This window comes from Dermacentor andersoni, chromosome 6 (assembly GCF_023375885.2).
Source record: "Dermacentor andersoni chromosome 6, qqDerAnde1_hic_scaffold, whole genome shotgun sequence".
Classification (NCBI taxonomy): domain Eukaryota; kingdom Metazoa; phylum Arthropoda; class Arachnida; order Ixodida; family Ixodidae; genus Dermacentor; species Dermacentor andersoni.
In genome coordinates this window covers 49,994,880-50,017,459 of record NC_092819.1, presented here as the reverse complement: position 1 = coordinate 50,017,459, position 22,580 = coordinate 49,994,880, and the positions used below count along the sequence as shown (strand labels likewise).

The window sequence follows — 22,580 nt, the reverse complement described above, 5'->3', positions numbered from 1 at the left end:
ACCGTTGTTTTACGAACTCTGACCGTGCGCGTCTCACTTTCACGGCGAGATATAGAGAAATAATATCTTATTTAAATGATGGCTTTTCTAGGCCATTCTCTGACGCATCAGAGCGTTAGTCGATCTTGCACCATTAAATTATATAGCTAAGTAAGTGTACCGAGGATGGTGAAGCATGCGAAAACTTAATCCGTTGCATTAGTTTGGCGGATGAAAGTTTCTATTGGTGGAGAAAACGAAGGCCGCGGAATGAGTTTCGCTCCTTGACGTTATACCCGTGCACTGCGGTATGCCACAAATTTCGTAGTATATACGCCACACTGTCGAGTGTGCGGGGCCGTTTTCACGCAGCTAAAGCTTCCGAAGTTGCCAATTTGGTTAGCGCGTGTGGTGCGTGTTTCTTTTTCAACGTCCTTTGTATTATTAGCGTTCCAAGTTTTTATTATAACGAATTACCAACTAGGCCACTTAACACTCCTTTCGCCAGTTTGGTTATTTGCTTACGTTGGAACGTGACGCAATCATTCTGCAGTGAAGAGAAAGAGAGAGAGGTAAATGAAAGAAAGAAAAAGAGCAGAAGCTGTTGAAATGCGTGACGTCACGAACTGGTACGCTAATTTCAAGGCTGCGTCGTCGCGCGCACATTTTCCCTTTCTTTTCTTTTTCATTCCTGGCACACCAAGCCTCCGCTCGGGGTAAGGATGGCCTATACTTAGTATTCAACGAGTGCAAGCAATCATATCATCTCTCTTTATTTCTCAGAAACTCGGGAAAGGTTCGCTCTCTAAAAAAGAGCTGTTTAAACAGCTCGAGTGTTCCGTCCGGAGAACCTTTTGCAGGACAGACCGACGAAGATAACGTCACACCCGATTTCAAGTGTACGCATGCAAAGGCAATACGCAGGAAAAGCATTATCCACGTAAATAATTATACACAATAATACAAATTCTACGTACAAGTACGCCAATGTTAACTTCGTACCTATATTTAGTGCCTCTTAAAAACGAACGAACAAAAACACCGAAAACGCGGGGGAAAAAAGAACAGCAGCCACTATACAGGTGACTTCGCAAGCAAGGATCGAGCGAGACTTCGTTTTCGTTTCGCTCAGCAATGCTGTCCTATTTCTCTCTCGCTCTTTCTATCCTTTCTTGCTCTCGGCACCCGCGAAAGGAACGCATCGATACGTTCCGATTTCCAAAAAAACTGACATCGTTACGCGGAATTTAGGAACAGAAGCGCGGCCGAAAGTAGACGACGCAAAAAACAAAAGCGAGCGGCGAAAGAAGCAGGTTAACCGGCCCATTATAGTGCGGGCTATACACTCGGGATGGATCGCGCTACTTTGCGTAACGGCTCGCGGAGAAGACTGGCTTCTCTCAAGGCTGCGTCAGCATACATATGCGACGGCGTATAGGTACGCAGAGGACGCGCACGCCCCAGCACGAAGAAGAAGAAGAATGGATGGATGGAAATGACCGCGTAACACACATTGCACACGCCGGACCGTCGAGAGGCGGGAAGAGACGACGCCGTTCTCAATTTGGAACAAACGAGAGGTTGCGCGCGGAACCTGCGCAGAAAACGGTAACATCGGCGCGCAAGCTTTGGACTGCCACGCGTTTTCTTTTCTTTTTATTCCAGCCATGGTCGCATTAGTGTTGTTCGATCATCAACGATCTGAGAAACAGTGCTTCGAACCCCCGGCCGCGCTTTCGGTATGCGGAGGTTAAAGGAACGTTAAAGGAGTGAACGTTAAGCGGGTTTATGGTCGTAAAGTACTCCTCAAAAACTCCACTTTTACTTCGGGCAGAAGTATGTTGCTTTCTTGCGAAGAAAGTTAACGCCAAGCCTCTCTCTCTCTCTCTCTCTCTCTCTCTCTCTCTCTCTCTCTCTCTCTCTCTCTCTCTCTCTCTCTCTCTCTCTCTCTCTCTCTCTCTCTCTCTCTCTCTCTCTCTCTCTCACACACACACACACACACACACACACACACACACACACACACACACACACACACACACACACACACACACACACACACACACACACACACACACACACACACACACACACACACACACGCGCGCGCGCGCGCGCGCACACAAAGAAATGTACGGGAAAGAAAGAACATGACGGAGGAAAATACCGAAAGAAAAAAAGAGAAGCTTGTACAGTTTGGTGTCAAATGTTTACGGCTTGCTACTACATACACGCGTACACGCATACACGTGAAGGGAGTGAGGTCTGCGACGGAGAACATGTCGTCGGCATTGTGTACGCAGGCGACCGCGTGCACAAAGAGCGCCATGAAATTCCGGCTGCTACACGTTTTTTTTTTTCTTTTAATACCCGAAAGATAACGAAGCGCCGTTACAAATGCCAGGTCAAAAAGGAAACGAAGTCTCCGTGCAATTAGAACCGGTTATTACAACTTCATTACGGCTTCTGTCGCTTGCGGCCAGTAGTCTTTTGTACGCGTTTGCGTGCGTGCATGCGTGAGTGAGTGCGGTAATTGTCGCGAGGCGGAGTGTCAAGCCCTGCGTCAAAGACAAAAAAAAATATAGTAAAGAAAGAAAGAAAGAAAGAAAGGCAACCCTACGCGGAAGTCACATTGTTTCGGCCGTTTACCTTGACGAGCGCGTCGGAACCGGCTTTACAGCAAAATAATATCGCGCATTCTTTCCATTGTGGCCGCGGGACACGCGGCACCACATACATTTTCATCAACTCGTTCCTGCGCGAGTCGCCGAAAGCGAAAGATATAAATAAAATATGAATGTAATGCTTTCAAGAGGAATGACTGAGCGGATCTTCACCTGCTAGCCCGACGCCAAACCCTTACAGAAAGTTCGAGCCATCTAAAGAAGGAAAGAAACGAAAGGAAAGAAAAGAAGGTTGCTCGGAGTTCTTTGACACACATATGCGAAGCTTTTTCTTTAGTTATGCAATATATCACCGTAATATGAATTCATGTTCATGTCGAACAAATCGATTCTGATTCTGAAAAGGGGCGAGCACGGAGTGATCCAGAATAGCATCTTCCCGCCTGGCGGCTTTAAAAAAAAAAAAAAAAAGAAAGAAGAAGAAGACGACCACGCATGCGTGGGAACGGAACGTCCGGCACACGGTTGCACACACATCGACCAGCACACGCACACATATACGCACACCATGCACGACACCGGGCCGTTCCCAGGCTACCGGAAAAAAAAGAAAAGAAAGGAAAGAACCACGTCTCGCTTTTCAAAAGCGCAGGTGCCGATTTTGCGGCCCAGTGCGCGCGCAGCCACGTGTGGAAGCGTAAAAGAGGAAAATAAAAATAAAGGCAAAGGGTGGCGCCGCCGACATTGGAAGCGCAAAACCGATCCGGCGGGAATCATTTCCAGCGGTGCACATGGACGTCTCTCGGTGGCACGCCCCGTGGGCCATTGATGGATGTACTACATACAGCGATATCAGATGTTTTTTTTTTTCTACACGAACAAGCGTTTCGAATAAGGTTTAGCCCTGGCCGCTGATTTGTTCTCGATATCGCGGAAAGGTGGCACATTTTGGTCCGCATCGTTCAGGAAGACGTTTGGAATTCTCAAATTGTTTTAGCGGTTCGTGCGGAGGCAACGAAACCGGTACGCGTCTGTGCAATGTTGCGAACATTTAAATCAATCAATAAATAAATCAATCAATCAATCTGCAGCTCGCTTCTGCGATGACGAGGTGCACTTCCGACGGTAAGCTTTGTTTTCTTTTTCTTCCTCCGGACAACGCAGGCACGCAAAAATGGCAAAAAGAAAGAAAGAAAGAAAGAAAGAAAGAAAGAAAGAAAGAAAGAAAGAAATATTTCATTCTAGAGCTACGGGGGTCTCAGAGTCACTGGCCCGATTTACGATTTAGTTGGATATCGCGAAGAGCACGGTAGCGTTGAGATTTCTGTTAAGTAGATTAAATCACCCCTGCTCGGTTCCAATTGGTAAATTTCAACGTGTATTCCAAGGTAAACAAGTAAGCAGTTAAACGAGTCAATCTTGTTAATTAGTCAACTGGACAGCTGTGCTGGGTGTAGCAAATGAACAAACAAACAGGTGGTATACATAGTACAGACACGCAAGCTGCAGTTTAGACAAACTTAGCATGAGTCCCGACCGCTGCCATGCCCACATTTAACAACTTGCCACTGCATGCCCTATAACAAGCACGGTTAATTCATGCTCCGCTGCCAATGCTCAAACCTCGCCTTAATTAGGTTCAAGTCTGAGCGGACTATGTAATCTCCCTCTCATGGCGACTGCTCCGTAAGAAATCGAAACTCCTGATCTTCATCAATAATTTGACCTGAGATTGGAGTGATTGATTAGAATACTTGAACACTTGATTTAGTATACGGTATACGTGGTACCGCCTGTCACAGACGCAGCAATAGCAAGTGCATCAACCACATTCCTTTTTTTTTCTTCCTGCCTATTAAATTGCGTTTCAGCACTGAGACTTCGACTGCCTGCAGCGCTTCTTGTATACTCTCCAGTGAAGGTTTCTCCCATCCATTTTCGAATAAGGCTGTTCTGACAATTTTGATTTATTACGCATTGCTAAGAAGCTTCTAACAAGCGTTCTTTAGAGTCTCTTGTTTCCTCGTGTCGGTCAACGAAGTGAATTTCCACGAAAGCGCTGCATTTATTATTTCTTCCAATAACGGAAAAGATACCCTCGATATGATTTATGAACAACCGCGACAGGCTCACAGGCAACCTCGTGTTCATACATTTTTGAAATCAGGTACTGAATCCTTCAGGGCGACTATCTACTTTAGCGGTGTTGACCGTCTAAGTATCTAAAAAGAATGCCAAACGACTGCTCGTACTATATATTGCCAAGTGGAATGCGGTTGCAGATGTTTTACGTTTGTCGACATACGTTGCGCTAACTCATTTCTGTCGCCGGTGTTAGCGAATTACTATTTATGGAAGAAGAAAAACAATTATTAAAAGACTGGAGTGGAGAAAAAAATAAAGAAAAAAAAAAACCCCAGCGACTGAAGTTGGTAGGCACCGCAAGCCCCGCAGCGTAGGAGGCAAAGAATGCTCCCCATTAAAAAGGCCTCGGGTTCAGTTATTGCACTCTTCTTTTTTTCTAAATATGCTCCCTCACCACCTAGCTCAGCTTCAATACGTCCTCATATAAAGTGCTTACAATTCGTTGGAGGCATTGAATGTCAGCACGGTCACTCGCGACCGCCGCAGTATTGCGCCATTTTCTTTATATATAGAAGGTTCCCGTGATTTTCATTAATGGAAACTTCTCATTACTAAACAACACACCTCCTATGCGTTTTTAGACGAAACTGTGTAGCGAGAGAACGTATTAGCCGGGAAAACGTATAACACGAAACTACTAAGCGCGAAGTTGGCTTCCCAGAGACCGGACTTCCACTACTTTATAAATGACACAAATGAGGAGTGTGTTGGCGAAATATTGCAGTTATTTCTCGTAACTATTACAAAAGAGTCATGATAAAGAAAAAAAGGTATTTCTGTTGACGTTTTGCTGCTTCCTGCAGAAATTTTGTTGGGAATTCAACAGAACGACATGCATAATTTCTGCAACGAAATACCTCAATAATCCCGTGAGAGTAAAAACGTTACGTGAGGGAGCGGGCACAAAAATGGTGGGCCGGTATTGTGATATGACGGACGTGTCTTCTTCAACTGCATTCTTGAGAGCCGAGAAACGTCGGTAATAAGGGCGACATAAAACGGGAGAGCCGTTCCAATCTCAGGCTGAGCGAAGAGACGTTGAAATGTGGTGGTCGCTAAAGGTTATAAACTGCAGTATGCTTCGTAAAGCTGCCTTCGTTGATATTTCGTTTGCTCTCTTCGACTGTGTTCTGAAAGGACGTTTCATGAGAAAGGTGAGCTCATCGCTCCTGTATATTAATGTATAAAATGCGCTGCGACTGCCTGGACTTGCTTTTGTAACTTTTTTTTTGTGCACTGTATAGTTTTCTTCATTATGTTGTGCAGGGATGTACCGTTCTGTTCCTGGTGCACTTCATTCAGAGTACGGAAATGTGTGGTCCTGTCACTCTGTATATAGCTTCCAAGAATTTTGACAGCTTGCCCCCTAGTGTCACGTGTATACAATGTGATCATTATGTTTTATCATTATTAGCTCACAACCACTATGGGGGATTCGCCGATAATCGGATAGGATTAGAAAACAAATTAGTCGAGTGGACAATAAAGAAATGAGAATATCATAAGAATGGTAAACCAACGTCATGTTCAAATAATTTAACAAGGAGATCACCTTGAATAAAACAACAAAATTTCACCGACATGGCAGACATCCCCGTGACAATGTCCCATAGAGGACGCTGCCAAAAAACAGCATTAAGAATGAAATATTTAATCAAATACGGCGAAAGGTTGCTTCTCAATGATTTTGCATGTTGACGAACAAGCGAACTATCGTCTCTTCAGCTCCACGTAGTGTGCACAGAGGGGAGGGCGCCAGCTAGACCAGCTCTACGGAGATAAACCTTGTTGCAATCGTCCCCCCTTCTTTCCTCTTATAATTACTGCAATTAAACTGCGTGAGAGGCTGTCAAGCCTGACCATACGGCAGCTCTCTCTCTCTCTCTCTCTCACACACACGCGCGCACACACACACACGCGCACGCGCACACACACACACGCACACACACACACACACACACACACACACACACACACACACACACACACACACACACACACACACACACACACACACACACACACACACACACACACACACACACACACACACACACAACGCTCATGTACAGTTGGAACATGCAAATAAAGTGAATCGAATGAGCTGATCTACTTTCGTGGAAAGATACCTTGTCCCACGTTCTCCAATTAGCTAAGACTACGAAACGCGCACGGGTAGCCAACTTCCTCCAAGGCGGCTAATTCTAAGCAGGGCGCTACACAAGAAGCCTGCGCGGACGCCGCCGCTAGAAGCGGTTCGTGGAATCGAAGGAAGCAAAACGATTGGCAAAAACGGGCGCGAACGGCCGCAAACAACGTCTCTCTCTCTCTCTCTCTCTGCAGCTCCTCCCCAGGGCAGCGTTTCCTCGCTCGGACACACGGACACAGTGAAATCTGTGCAAACAGCGACGACGGCGAGCGAAGGCGACGGCACCAAAGACGATAATAAAATTACTCGGGGAAGGAAGCTTAGTTCGCGAGGCGGAAATAAAAAGAATGAATAGGAAGGAAGTGTAAGGGGGAAGGAAGCGAATCGCGGGAAAAGAGAAAACAAAAGGAAGAAGAAGAGGAAAGGAAACGAAAAGGAACAAATGAAGGAACTGGGATTCTCTCGAAGACGAGCCTCACGTTGCCAACCTTTTTTTTTTTTTTTTCTACCTGAAGAGCAGGTAACGTTCGCAGCAAATGTTGTTACAAGGTAATATCCTGAGGAAATCGATGTGGCGAGGCAGGAAATAAGACAACATTCACTGCATTCAGCTACGATTCGGCGGTGTGTGCATACTATAGGCATGTGTTAGTCACTGCGCAGTTTGAGCGTCGATTTTGACGGCATACACTCATAAAACAGAACTTGGACAGTTTATAGACTTCAAGTTCACTGGCTGCTTTGGCTGGTTCGATACCCGTCCTTTTGTGTGTGAGAATGTACAAAGAGGCACGAAAAAATATGCGTACGCGAGACTATGCGCCCCGACAGAACTGCTGCGCTTTCTACCTGTCGATATTTATCTGAAACAACGCTCAACAAGCGGGAAAAAATACAGGAGGCGAGGACAGGAATAGTGCTGTCATTTGATTCACGCGTAACCATGTGGCCGTCGCTACGAAAGAAAAAAAAAAAGTTTCTATCTGTCGGTTCCGCAAAGCTATAGGCTTCAGTGTTCGAGAAGCACGTTGATGGGAAGAAATATCTTTAAATCGTAGAAGGTGCGCCATTTGCTCTCCGGTCGCATGCTCCAGCGTTCGCGCTTCTTTATTCGCTTCTCGTCGTCAAAAAGCGCTAAACAGTGTACTTTCTTTGTTCTGTCGTTGCCCGTTAAACTCGAAGCGGGTTGTTTTCGGCAACTTTGTAGACACAAGAGAGCAGGAAAAGTACAATAGCCACAAGCACGGAAGTCGTTGAGACTTGTTCTGTAAACTCTACGTACACCAAAGCACCCCTGAACTTTCACATAATATTAAAGTACAAATTGTTATACACTGCAATATAACATCATCATTTATCATCATCATATGATCATCAATGGTTTGCGCAACGGACTACGCCAGCAGAGTTCAGAGCACCCTTTTTCTTTCCAGCAACGAGAGCTTAAATTACGAGTCAAGCCCACGTAGAACGAACTAAGAACAAAGCTAACGCATATATATATAAAGCAGGTGCGAGAAGAAAGAGAGGGAGAGAGAGAGAGATCGATGGCGCATTGTTCGCGAGTGGCCAGCGCCTTCGTCAGAGGAGAACGAGAAGTACAGCACTAAAGCACAAAAGGAAACTCGCAAGCAGAGATGGATGCTTTCAAAAGAAAGAAAAGGGGGAGAGAGAGAGATGGAGGAAAGAGAGAAAGAGGCGTCTCAGACTGCTCACGTCTGACTGCGGCGGCGCGCAGGCAGCATACTGCTCCGCTGCATGTTCTCGCCTCCACGGAGCGAAACTTGACCTCACGTATCCAGCCACACAACGGGTGCGCTTCGAGCGGCTCGCTGGCTCGTTCGCCTAATCGACGCCGCAGATGCAGCCTTTTCTGGCGCGCGATGCGATGCAGGCGTATCGTACGACGCGATACGACGCCATCTCGCAACGGGCGCTTCGAAGAAAGGGGGGAGGGAAATGCGACGCCGAAGAGGATGAGACGAAAGAGCTGCGGCCAAGTTGCTCACGTGGTGCAGTCCAAACAAATCGCCTGACACCCTCGCGCGCCTGCTGGGACGTATGTTGAGCCCAGCGAGCAAGCGCGAACGCAATGGAGCCCGCCACGCTCTTCCCATTTTACAGCGAAGAGCTGTGTACGGCTATAGGGTTCCATGTATTTTTCGCGGCCCTGAGTCATCAATAATTAAAAAAGAAAGATATAAGAGAGAGAGAGAGAGAGAGAGAGAGAGATATGAGCGTGGGATGATCCCGAAAATACTGAAATGCCGGGCCGACTCGCGGCGGGTGAAGCAGGCTTCAAGCACGCCGCCAATAATAATAATAATAATAATAATAATAATAATAATAATAATAATAATAATAATAATAATAATAATAATAATAAATGAAATAAAGAAATCAAGATGAATTGTTTCAAGTCGATGGGTACACTGGAATCGTTTGTGAACAGCACGTGGGCTCACGAGCAGGAGGCGTAGCCACATACTGGAGTACGCCGGTACGTTTTCGCTTTTCTGTCCCGCCCTGTCACTGGCGTCAGATGGGAACGTGAGGACCGTATCAGGAGAGCTCACAACTATCCGTGTCATTTTCTTCCCCTTCTGCGTAACCAAAAAATAAACCGTTGTGCTCGTTTTAAAACATCAAATAAATAAAAAAAGGGGGGGGGCGGCATACTTGGAGCTGGAGACGTGTCACTTACGAAAAGCAAAAAAAAAAAAAAAAAAAACGACACTGACGGGACTACAGGGCAGCATGGGCACTGCAGACAGGAGTAAAGTCCCATCGCTCTAAATGATATCGCAAGCTGTGCGGACCACACGCGTCGACAACAGGCATGACTCTCTGTGGACTAGAAATCGGCCACCGAAGGGCTCGTGGAAATCCAAGCACTCGAAACCTATACTCAGCACAGCGCACGCGAATCGCCGAACCATAGGGCATGTGGCGACGGAACCGGCGACCACGACGAGTCGTAACCGTTGCTCAACAGGTCGGCAGCTATATAGCGCGAGAGAGCCGGCGCGACGCACCGCAGCAATGCCCAAAGGTGTTGATGACGAGAGGCCGTTATCTTATCGAGAGCGCCGCGGTAGATTAAAACTAGAACGCGGGGGAAAAATGGAAAGGAAAAAGAACGTGGCAGCAGTTGGAGTAGTTCGTACAGGCCCGGCATGCACGGTCCGGGCAGGTGGAGTGGCAGTTCATCGGCGCGAGTAGGCGCGGCGTTGAATGTACGGCCGTTATCAGAGCTCGCCGTCGTCGTCCAAAAAGAAGATTGGGCCATCAAGGGGGTGGGTGGAGGGGGGGGGGGGGCAGTTTGTTTCCCGGCCCATTGTTCGGCGCCAGGAGATAAGGCGGAGGAGGCCAGCAGTGGCCCTTCGCCGCGGGCGACGCGAGCATACATACACGGGAACGGTGCACGCGAACGCAACAACGGGCGCCGGAAAGCATCGAGCAGCGGCGAGAAGAAAGAGATAACGCGTGTAGATAACGAGACCCACATTCGGTGCGCGTGCTGTACATGCGTGTGTGTGTGTACAGTGCGTGCGCGCGCTCGTGTGTGTGTGTTAGAGGAGAGACGGAGAGGGAGAGAGATAGTGCTTTTCCGTACACGCGCGCATGTGCGTTGAGGTACGCATGTGTGAGTGCGCGCGTCTACGTGAGCCCGACTGTCTATGAGTGCGTGCGTGCGAATGTCGCCAAAATAATCATAAACAAATGTGGGGTTTAACGTCCCGAAACTCGCGCAGTGGGTTATGAGGGTCTCCCCGTATACTCGAAAGCATGGGATTCATTTTTTTCTCTTTTTGACCACCTGGGGTTCTTCAGCGTGCAAGCGAAGCGCGGTGTACGGGCGCACTGCTGACCGCTGGTCAGGTGTCAGCAGCGTGCGCTAGACAGTTACTGCGGTCAGCAATAACTTCTTTGCGTTCCCTCTCGTTTATTGACTGATTGATTTATTTATTTATTAACAAGCAGTTCATGCTGCACTGTCCTCAATGTCCGCAGTCACCGAGCCATTCGACATTATTTTTATTCACTGAGCCAAGGACGCTCCCGTCTTGGGCTCTAATGCGGTAACATGCTCTCATTCATGCGCATGGTGTTAACAGGCTCGCTTAACGACGAATGCATCTGATTAGACTGATTCGATTGTTTTGCCGGTCAAACCCGTACGATATGACTGGTGAGGAAACTACCGTTAACCGCCGATACGATGACGTAACGACCTCCAAAAATTGTGTAGCGGCCAAAAATTGTGTAGCGGCCAAAAAAACCTCGTACGTATATGTGTAGCGAACGGAGACGTGGGGGTCTCCGGAGATTTTCAGTGGTTAACACACGACAGCTTCGATTTGCAAAATTGCCCTGTCGAGCGCAGTGGTTTTGACAACGTTCGCACCAAGTTTGCAGCACGAATCGCGGCAATGAAAGTTTGGGCAACAGAAAAGCCTTCTCCACGTGTGCAGCCAATGCGACGTTTCCGTCCAAAACAGTTGCGTGCCAGCACCCACCCCTCTTCTCTACAGATTAAATTTGTAAGGCTTTCCGTTTATTTTTTTAAAGTTTGATAAGAATGAAAATTTCCGCTGTCTTTTCCACGCGGTTGATGCCGAAAGCCTTTCTTCGCAATTATACTAAAGGTTGTCAGAGGGGATGCATGCGCTCAAAAGGGTAATACAAATGTCACTGAAGGTCACTGAAGCGTTGTCAGACAAGCAACATTCGACGCCGATTCGAAGCTAACCTGCCGTGATGGCCTCGGCAGCTGTATTGTTCCAAGCCTGCAGCAACAAGGTTCTCGGTGGGATTGATCCGAGAAATATATATATATATATATTACTAACAAGGCTTCATAGTAGCGACGGACATCAGAATTGACGTCATAATCGTTAATAGGATTAGTAATTCAAAATATCGCTGCTTAAGATTAATATTAGTTAACAAATACGGCCACTTGTAAACGCAGAAGTCGGCCAGTACTTACACGAGTTTATAGAAATAAGCACTGAAAAAAATCTAGCGTAATAAATCGCTCGCGGAAAATTTTCGCGCCTCCCGACGAAAGCGGGAGAGAAATCAGGCGACAAAATGCGATCAGTCGAGAAGCTTGTCTTCATTTTCTTTTTGCCGCGAGAAAAAACAAGTGAGAGAGAGACAGAGAGAGAGCAAATCTGCTTCGCCGCAGCCTATCAGGCTGAAAGGCAATGCGGCGCGGAAAGCACCCGATCGCACTCGACGCAACGGGAAAATTTCATGGCCTTGGCGAGCTCGTGAAATCCCAAGAAGCCACCATCGATAATCGTGTGCACCGGTTTTAACTAGCAAAAAAAACCTCATCGCCTCACCATCCATTGCGTAAAGTTTTCAAGTCACCCAGGCGCATATATGATGATTTGTAATTGAGTGCGGTGATACCGCACTCATTTCCAAATCGCGAATCACTACATGCCAGGTGTTTCCTTTTATGCGAAAAACTTAAAAAGAGGCTTTCGTATCAGAGCCCCCTTGCTCATTTTGCTGATAGGTTACACGGCTAGGCGGACGTTAGCAGCAAGAAAATTTTCAACGATATTTTCGATAATTAACTAAAGTACGCTAATCAAGTATTTAATTACCAACTTTAGGAGACATGCAATTGCGAGATTGAAGTTGAAGAGCAGTGAAGCCATGTCTCCATAGCAGAAATTCTAAGACTAGCATCACATTTTGAGATTGCCATCTCCAAAATCTACAGTAAGAAGAAACTGGTCAAACCTCGTCATAACGAAACAGGATATAACGAAGTAATGAATATAACGAAGGAGTTTTGGTTCCCCCTTCAACTTCAGTATAACGAGGTTTTACTGTACAACAAAGACAATGAATACAAGTTGGAAATAAAGAGAATTATTATTTAAAAAAAATAGAGAAAAAAAAGGAAAGAAAACGGAGTGGGAAATGCAGGGAGGTTAACTGAAAGATCAACATAAATGAAACGTCTAATGCAATCGAAATAACCTACACGGTTACAAATATAACTAAATAATCGAGGGACAGGCAGGGAGTTTGAAAAAAAAGAGAGAGAGAGAAAGATAGTAAAGATTAGCCCAGTTTGCTAACCTAGCTGCACTGGGGAAACGGCGAAAGGGGACACAAGCATTAAAAAGAAAGAAGTTGACAGCAGGCACTCACACGTGTGATTGGCTAATATCGAGTGGCATACTGCGGTAGACAGTCCTCTCAAATTCAGAAAAATCTAGGGATAAACAATACCAGGCTGCCCTTTCACTTGAACTGATTAAAAAGGTATAGTAGCGGGCAACTTTCTGTGGCAAAGAGGGAAATTAAGCCACAGAGGCGGAGCTTCCGCACACGGTGATGCCGCAAAATGACGACAACCAAATTTCGTTACTGCGCCAAGTAGTCCGGCAGTCTGACAGTGCGTTCTGTTCCGGTGTGCAACATTCTGCACAGTATCACATTCCGTCATAGTGTCGAATACGCCATTATGACAGCTCCGATTGGTTCACAATGCTGCTGCGGCCTCTCCGATTGGTTCGAAACGCCGACATCGCGGAATTCAGGATCGTGACGGAATTTCTACCGTGTTTAGACTCCAGTGTAGCAGCCAATATCACTTCCTTGATAGCACCCCTCCGCCCCCTTACCCTCCGGTTTTTCGGAGCCGATACTGAATCAGCGTGTCCTACCGCTTGCGACAGTTTCGCATTTGCGGAAACGCGGAATAATACAGCGAAGAAGTAAAGTTGAAGTGCAACACCGAGCGGCGTGTATCTTGTGTCTTATTTTAATACAAATACTGCAGTAAGTGAACTGTTTATGTTTTCGGTTTCCCCTAAGCTTAAAACAAACTCGAGTGAAACTGTCGGACTATTTTCAGCACCTATGTGACGTGTGCGCTTCGCTTCCCTGTTTCCCCTACCATGGGCACGGAAAAATTACCCGACAGTCTTTCTTTTGCTTTATAACGCAGTTCAGAGCAAGGCGAGGAAACGCGCTTTCGTAATGGCGACAGGCCTCTGCGTCGAAGGGGCGATCGCGCCGTCCACGCGACGTCGTGGCGGTAGCGGACACGAAAGTCTCTACCTGCATCTCTATCTCTCTCTCTCTCTCACCTTCAATCCCTCTCCCTTAATATTCCTGGCACGCGGCCACGCGGTACGTCATCATGACGCAACGCAAAAGAGGGGAAAGCCCGCGTGCAGTGCATGTACACGCGAGTGTATACGTACACGCCCATTACGGACCGACCCGTCCGTTACGTCACGCACAAGCGACGCGGATCACAATGCGGCAATAGCTCTCTCGCTATAGGACACGCGTAATAATTCGCGCACAGTCACACCATGGCGCGGCTCACTCGGAAGTCGAACCACGTGATTCACGCGTCAGTGAACGCGCGGCGCGGACTCGTGTCTATATATGGAAAGCCGCTGGGGCCACATTTCGAAATGCTCTTCTGGGAAGTTGTTTCTCTTTTTTAACTCTAAACGCTTTTCAAGTACGCATACTCAGCTCGTTGATTGCTGTTCTTTGTATCGAATGCCTCCTCCGCCGTGGCTGCGTTTTGAATTATGTAATCGATATAGGTAACGTTTAAAGAAATGAACCTGTGGGTCCTTGCGGCCCACTCGCTTGACACCTATATCCGCGTGTTTCCACACGCAGACGGTATAAACTATAAACCAACAAATAACGCGAAGGAAATCGTGGGCAGCCGAGCGTAAGTCTCCTTGGCTGCATATACTTCTGATACGACTGGAATGGGCCAACTGAATCAATTATATACACTTTGAGAGCAGGCATAAAGCATCATTCGCTCAAGATCCTGTTGATTGCCTAGCCACTCACGGGTTTCGTAGCCCGCAGGCCCTATAGAAAGCGTGAAATGGGGCTCCGCTAGAAAACCTCGCCAAGGCTTTATCCCAGGAAAAAAAAAAAGAAAGAAGAAACAGTACAGACGGGCTTATTCGCTAGCGAATCTTAATTACCCACGTCATCGAAGCAAACATCTAAGCAAGAAAGCTGCGGATGAGTATACCCCATCTGCAGTGCGAAGTCCGCGCAGTTGCCTGCTGGCCTGAACCAATTAAATTAAATTACGACGTCGAAGCTCCCCGGGCTACAGTATAACAACGAGAAGAAAAACATTCGCCTGGAGAAACAGTGAGAGAATGAACCGACTAGCCCAAAACAAAGATTAACTGCGTGACAGACGCCGCGTACAGTGTGGGGCTCGAAATTAATTTTTTAAGCACCTACACAGAGCTCTTTGACGTGCGCTTCAAGCACGGGGAAACGAGATTCTCGCATTATTTCTCGATCCGAAAGCGGTCGCTGCAACCGGGAGTTGAACCCGCGACCTCGCCCCCGTGCTCAACAGAACGGCGCAACGCTAGAGCCACAGAGCCTCGGCGGCTCGTCCACGCCAAAGCTCGCAAATATCAAGTGCGCGTGGATATATGGCCAAAAAACGAAAGAAAGAAAGAAAGAAAGAAAGAAAGAAAGAAAGGCGCGAAAGATAACATTTTTCGAAGGTTAAGAACTGAAGTTCAATCTCCGTTCTCATCAGGATTCATGAGCGATCTTCGCGCGCAAAGGTTACATTGCGATAAGCATTGCTAGTAACACCGCCTGCAGCGGATGAGCAGGGCGCGTTACACTTTACCGCTCGCCCGTCAAGACATCACGTATACCCGATTAAAAGAACGTGTCGCTGGGTCCAGTTTTGTTTGTATTTTCAGGTGCGCACACTTTGAAAGGAGACGGTCGAGGCGGCCTGTGTGCTGTCTCTTTCGTTGCCTCTTCGTTCAAAGTGGGTATACGTAACGGGCTAACGCTATGCTAAAACCATTCCGATTCCTCGATACTTGGAAGTGTGGTGCGTCACGTACAAGCTCCATAGGTTGCCCCCTTTAGATGAGTCATTCCTCGCGCTTCCGCGCCCGCTCAGTCATCGAACAGGACCGTGCGGAATTAGGATCCAGATATATTTTTTTCTTTGCCTTTCTTATTCCGTGTGTAGTGTTGACATTTCATTGGCAGTGAGCCTTCGTAACAGCCGGTGCTGAAGTATAATCACTCTTCCCATCATTTCGTCGTAGGATGAACAGCCTTGGACGCCTACGTCTCCGCGCGGAGCGTTTCGCCACGCAGCGCTTCAAGCGATTCGGTCTCCTCCACCCCCGCAACAACTGCACATCGCGTCGCGCGTTTCTTGTTGCTCGGATGCGACGCTGCCCACGAGCCGATGCAACAAACAAACAAACAAACAAACAAACAAACAAACAAACAAACAAACAAACAAACAAACAAACAAACAAACAAACAAAGAATAAAGCACGAAAACAACAGATATTGGCGTACGGAGAACACGTGAAGACGAGGCATACGCAGAAGGAACACAGGAAAGGCAGCAAACAAACATATCGAGAGAACAACAGATTCTCCACAAAGACATGAGTATCGGCACGAAAAAAATCCGGGCAAGGAAGGAAAGAAGCAAACAAAAGAAACAAGGCATTAAAAAAAAAAAAGGATGGTAGGAAGCAAGAGCGTTGTCAATTTCGCCCCGCCCCTCTTTCCACTAGCTCCCCCATGTACTACTCCCGGCACATTCCTCCGCGTTTTCTCCCCAAGAGGACTTCTACGATGCGAGTGTAAAGAGAGAGCTAAGCGAGGATGGAGCGAACGCAGTGTTTGTTGCCCACTGCGTTTATCTCCGAACAATGTTTCCTGAGCCTGTGCGTGCGTGCGGATGTTCTTTTTTTCGCTCAGCCGCGCTCCCAGCGGAGCAATTCCGACTTCCCAATGGCGGAATCACTGTGTGTCTGTGTGTTTGTATATACGGCGGATATGGGGGGAGAAAGTACACTACACGCCTCGTAGAAAGAAATGAGGGACACGAGAGAGAGAGAGAGAGAGAGAGAGAGCGGGGCACGAAACACGCACCTGCAGCGCAAACAGCACTGGACCGCCGGGGTGCTTCTAAGTCACGGACGGCAAAGACGAGAGAGAGAGAGAGAGAGAGCGAGCAAGTTAAAACAAAAAGAGAGAAAGACAACGAGAACGACGAGAACTGGGCGTGCTAGCGTTGCCAGCTCTTGTAGCGGCGTTGCCCGCCTCCATCGCGCTGTGCGCGCGCACTGCCTCACGCACAAGTCGAACAGCCAGAACAAACGCCGCGTCGCACGCAAGAGCGAGCGGGCGGAGGAAATGACGTGCCGCTAGCTCGCTCGCTCGCTTCCCACATGGCGCGCGTGTGTACCCTCTTCTTCCTCTTCTTCTTCTAAAGCTTTCTTCGTCTCCGTATCCTTTTGTTTCATCCCTCCTTATTTCGCGTCGGCACGTGGTTACCAGGGTCGACTCAAAGGCACGCCGGCGTGCTCGCCTTCTCTTCGCTGGCCCTCGCCAGGCCCTTCTCGTTTACTCAGTTCTTCGGGAACTCTCTCGCCCGAGTTTTTTTTTTCATCACACACACACACACACACACACGTGCGTGTGCGCACGCCCGCACGCACATGCGCAAACGAACGCTGGCTAGCGTGACGCAGAAAAGAGAGAGAGAGAAAAAAAAGTTGGCGAAGGCAGAAGCCTGTTTCACATGATGCGATTTTCGTCGCACCGGAAGTGCGATTTCCGTCGTTTGCGATGAAAATCGCAGTCGCAGTGCCGACCCCCCGATTTTCGGCTGCGACCAACCGGTTGGTCGCACAGTCGCACCGTCGCACCGATCGCTGCGATTTTCCGTCGAAATTGCGCGGAGAGCTGTCAATGGAGCTATTTCGCCGGTTTGTTTTGGAAAATGGCGTCTGGCACGACAAGTGCAATGCGCGGAGACGTGGATTGTCGAATTCGGTACGTACGCGAAGGGAGAATAAAAAACTTGTACAGCATATTCGATTCTCCCATTTATGTACATTTGTCGACACGGTACGCAGCAAATAAAGTGCATTTTCACGTTTGCTTCGTACGCCTTTGTGAGTTGTCAGTGCTAGGAGGTGTTCGATCCCCAGCAGACGACGAGGTCGTCACAATTTTCTTTTGTTGAGTAGCATGCAAAAATCGCGCTTACGGAGCAGCTTGAATTATTTCAACCTCGGCAAGGGCAAATGACAAGACAGCAAAGTACCCGAAGTTTCAACGTTGCGCTGAACGCGGTACCCTTCAGTTGCATTTTCTTGTCGGTTTTCAAGCATGAATTTCCCGATGCATCTTGAAAGCTTATCTTGCCTCTTATTAAATTTGACAGAGCAAAAGTGTAAGCTGTCGTAATGAATTTGCTACGATAGCATTAAATCCGTGGCTTGAATAAAATATTACATGCGCGTTAAGTTGCACCTCTTCTCTGGAGAATTTTTTTTCCTTGCACAGAAACCAATAAACATTGACTATGTTGCGGACTTTGTATCCTTACTGCATCTGTATGAACACTTGCTCAGCAACGTAATTAACTGTACAGCTAGTAGATTAAGTAAATTGCTTGCTATAGTGGCACAGTGACAACGTACCCTCCTGCACAATCATGTAGAACTCGTGCAACAATGCGAAAACCAGGCAAACGGCCTGTTCTTGTGGGGATAAAACAGTATAAAACGACACGCTGAAGAAAAGTAAATCAAAACTGTGCAGTGAAGTCAGCCAGTAGAAGCAGTTCTTGCACGTTCACAGCTGATCAAGTGTGCAGAAACATTCATGCCTCACATGTTTCTAGTAAGTTTCTAATAAGTTTGTGATCACATATATTAGTGTGTAAACCCATGTAACGATATCCGCTGCGATTACTATCTTTATAAGTAATGAAATACCATGCTACTTGCAAGAACATATATCACCCGAGGATTTTAGAACAAATTTCTGCATTTCAACTATACACAACATGTGGTTTATTCAATAAAAGACCACAAACTGGGCTTGTTTGCAGTGACAAACTTATTCCAAACTTTACTTACATACAGGCAAGAAAAAAAAATTATAGACAGACATATCGTTCTTCAATTTGTTCACCTGCCACTGTGGCTATAGCATTCTGCTGCTAGCACAAGGCGAGGGGTTGATTTGCCAGCCATGGAAGTCGCATTTTGATGGGAGTCATAGGTGAAAAAAAAAAGCTCTTGCGCTTAGATTTAGTTCATCACCTTTCACTGAACCCTTACACTTCAAAATACTATTGCATAGGGGGGCATGCTTATGCTCCAATAGAAAGCAAAGGGCAGAATTGTAAAACAACCATCTTTCGTGATAATTCGAGTGTGTAAATATTCATTGGATCAATATGTATTGTTCAACAGCACTGCACAAATAAGCATGATCAGGTATAGCAAGTAGGAAGCTGGTTCTACAGATGTATAAATGTCAAGGCATGAATGCTCATGCTACGTCGCACACATAGCACAAAGAAAACCTTTTTCAAGAGTTGTCCCTTCTGGCAGATATGAGTGGGCCATAAGCAGCAGAAACTTTATTGCAGGACATTGTGTAATACCGCTTATGAAGGAATGAAGAGAGTGAAGAGGCTTTTAACAGCAGTACCTCATGCTACTCTAATAAGAAGAACGATGAGCAAAAACATTTCTGGTAGAGCACTTAAACAGTAAATTTCTGAAAGACAGAAAATTCCAGGTGAGAGTTGGAGGTACATTTGGCCCACACACACCAACAACGCGGGCATACTACAAGAAACACTACAGCCTATGGTGTATTACAGTCTGTGGGAAAGCTATCTTATACAGAAATCAAGAATGACGCAACAAGCCCTCAACAACACTGCAGACTTTCTTGGCCAGTCTGGCCTCTCGCTTTCTGATAAGTTAGCTCATATCGACGGCGGAAAAAAAAAAAGACTAGAATCAAGAACTGCCCCAGATTACACATTGTGATCCACATAGCTGGACAAATATGCCTGCAAGTCAACATCTACAAATCCTCAGCTAGTGTAAGCCCATGACGGCAGAGCCAGCACGTGGGTGAAACAATTATGCAATGCCTGGACGCAACTTCCACACCTGGTGAAAAGAATAATCTCGAAATAATGGGGGTGTACGAGTGGATACTATGGAAAATCACAGATGCTGTGCTTGTGTCCAAGGTATAGTACGGTATGAATTACCAGCAGCACACAAAAAAGACAACTGATCGAATACAGGCATCAGGTAGTAATAATAGGTCTTTCCAACTTTACCATGCTTGAAGACCTCTATGAGAAAGAGCTAACGAACAAGCACCTAGACAGAGTAGAGTTGCAGCCTGCAGCAAAATTCTTTGTCTCAAGAGCTCAGAACCTCGTCCCAACATACTATGCCAACTAGCATATGAGATGCAAAGATGACTACCCCTCCCTTCAGAAACACAACCTCGGGAGTACCTGAACTTGAAACACAACAGGCCCATATCGTAAAATATGGGGGCAAAAAATTAGGCCAGGAGACTATATGCAACTGCCAAACACACAGAGGAGGTTGCTAATCATGAAGATGCAAGCAAACATAAGGCACATATAGTACACTGATCTGGCAATAGCAGTGTAACAGTAGTATGACACTACATAAAACTAAACCACATATAAGTGAGTACCACTCCAGGTCATCCTACACCTATAAAAACTGAAATGAAAGCATTCAAAGCAGCACTTGTAGTGCAGATTACACCCTGTACAACATCCTGCATGGATTCACCAGAAACTGTCTGGGCCTGCACATCATACAAGATTGTCAGGAAAATCAGGAGATTGACACGCGACTTGCAAGCACATGGCCAGAAATTAAATTACAGGATACATAGCCATGCAGATATTCCAGGACACAAGCGGGCTTATAAGCCCGACATAACTGAAAACTAGATGAGTTTGTGTGTATTCATTATTAACTAAAGCGCAAAAGATTTCCCCAGAAAAAGAAATACATCTTTGAAGGATAGATAAAGATTGGTGCTTGATGCAGCCAAACATAAATAAAAATGCTACAGAAAGAAAATAGAGAAAAATTCCAAGTGCAGGAAGAAATCATTACAATTGCCAATCCTGCATGCCAGCACCTTTCAAGAAACACTGTTGTTATTCCAATAGACAGACTGACAGCTTGCTTATGCAAGCACATTCTTCCAGTTCCATGCCATTGGGAAAAAAATGAGTTTCCTGGAAGGTAGCCACATGCACACTTGGTGATCACAATGTTTTTTTTCCCTGGACTTGTATATCTATATGTATTTTCTCCCTTTCCTGCTTTTATGTTTGGTTTCATCAAGCACTAGTCTTTATCAGGTTTTATTGCTCTACTACTTTGTGGTAACCTTTATAGATCACTGCATTTTCACAATAAACCTTTTAATTAGAAGTTAACGTACCCTGTTCTTACTGCTTCACACTGTACAGTCTTGCTACATTGGCCAAATAAAAGATTTTATAAGGTATCATGAGGGCCATTAAAGTGACTTGTTGCAGTCTAAAAAAAATATTAATAGCCTGGCTGCAAATGGCACCAGAGAACACATAGGACGAACAAGAAAACCGAGATGATCTAACAACCAAAAGCTTAATGTACACACCGAGTAAATGCTCGCTGACAAGCAATAGACTGAACATACACGAAAAGGAGAAGCAAAAATTCATGTGCGTTTCCTGACAGGAAATGCATCCATTTCTAACGGAGGCCGTGCTGACAAGATTAACCCAGCATTTTTAGATCTACAGCTTCCGTAATTTCTCTAGGCAGCCGATCTGCACAGAATGCTAGCTTCTTCCTCTACAATGCACGCTCAGATGTGGAGAGTGCATTGTAAAGGAAGAAGCTAGCATTCTGTGGAGATCGGCTGCCCAGAGAAATCATGGAAGCTGTAGATGCAAAGACACTGGGAGAATCTTGTGTCAGCATGGCCGCTGTTACACTTTCAGAGATGGATGTGTTTCCTGTTGGGATCAGTATGGACACACATCAGATCTTGCTTCTGCTTTTTGTGTAAATTCGATTTATTACTTGTCAACCAGCATTTACTCGGCATGTTCAATAAACTTTCATTTGTTTATATACCTCATGATTGTCTTGGTCTCTAGCAGAAAGGTGTTCATTCTTTTTACAGTGAAGCTGTATATGCCTAGGCGAAACACTCGTGGTCCGATCCCAAAAACCCTACTGTAGGGGTATGAGCCATTGTTTAAGGGGGTGTGAGCCATTGCATTCGCCTTGCATGATGGACAGAGAAATTTCATGTTGGGTAGACATAGAAATGTTTATGCATTTCAAACATACATTTATCTGCGTATTATTGCAGGGAAGGGACACAGAGGGGGATGGGGTTAAGACAAGATCATGATGTCATTATTATCTCGCAGCAAAGGTGTGGTGGGCCATTGGCTAGACCGATAGTGACGTCGTTTCTCTCTAGCAGCACAGCGCGCGTGCAGCAGTCTCTCTCCGACTTCCCAATAGGTTCAAAAATGTGTCCCTGTATTTAATTAAATGAAATGTGCAGCCCCGGTGTGTCACTTGGTAACTACAGTGCATAACTGAGTCATAAACATTATGATTAACGCATTATAAAACACAAGTGCGTAACATAATTCAGAAAGACTTTGATGGACCCGCTGGATTAACACAATGAACCACTCATTGCACTTTCCATGATGGTGATCTTGCAAAGTGCAATGTGTGGCATTCCAAATAAACAATGTGATAAACCCA

General features: G+C 46.3%; 1 protein-coding gene across 3 annotated transcripts in view; it reads right to left on the bottom strand.

Moving 5' to 3' along the window:
- Positions 1–22,580, bottom strand: part of LOC126522943 (uncharacterized) — a 538,767-nt gene that overhangs the window by 36,388 nt on the left and 479,799 nt on the right. The gene's annotated exons all lie outside the window — the stretch shown is intronic.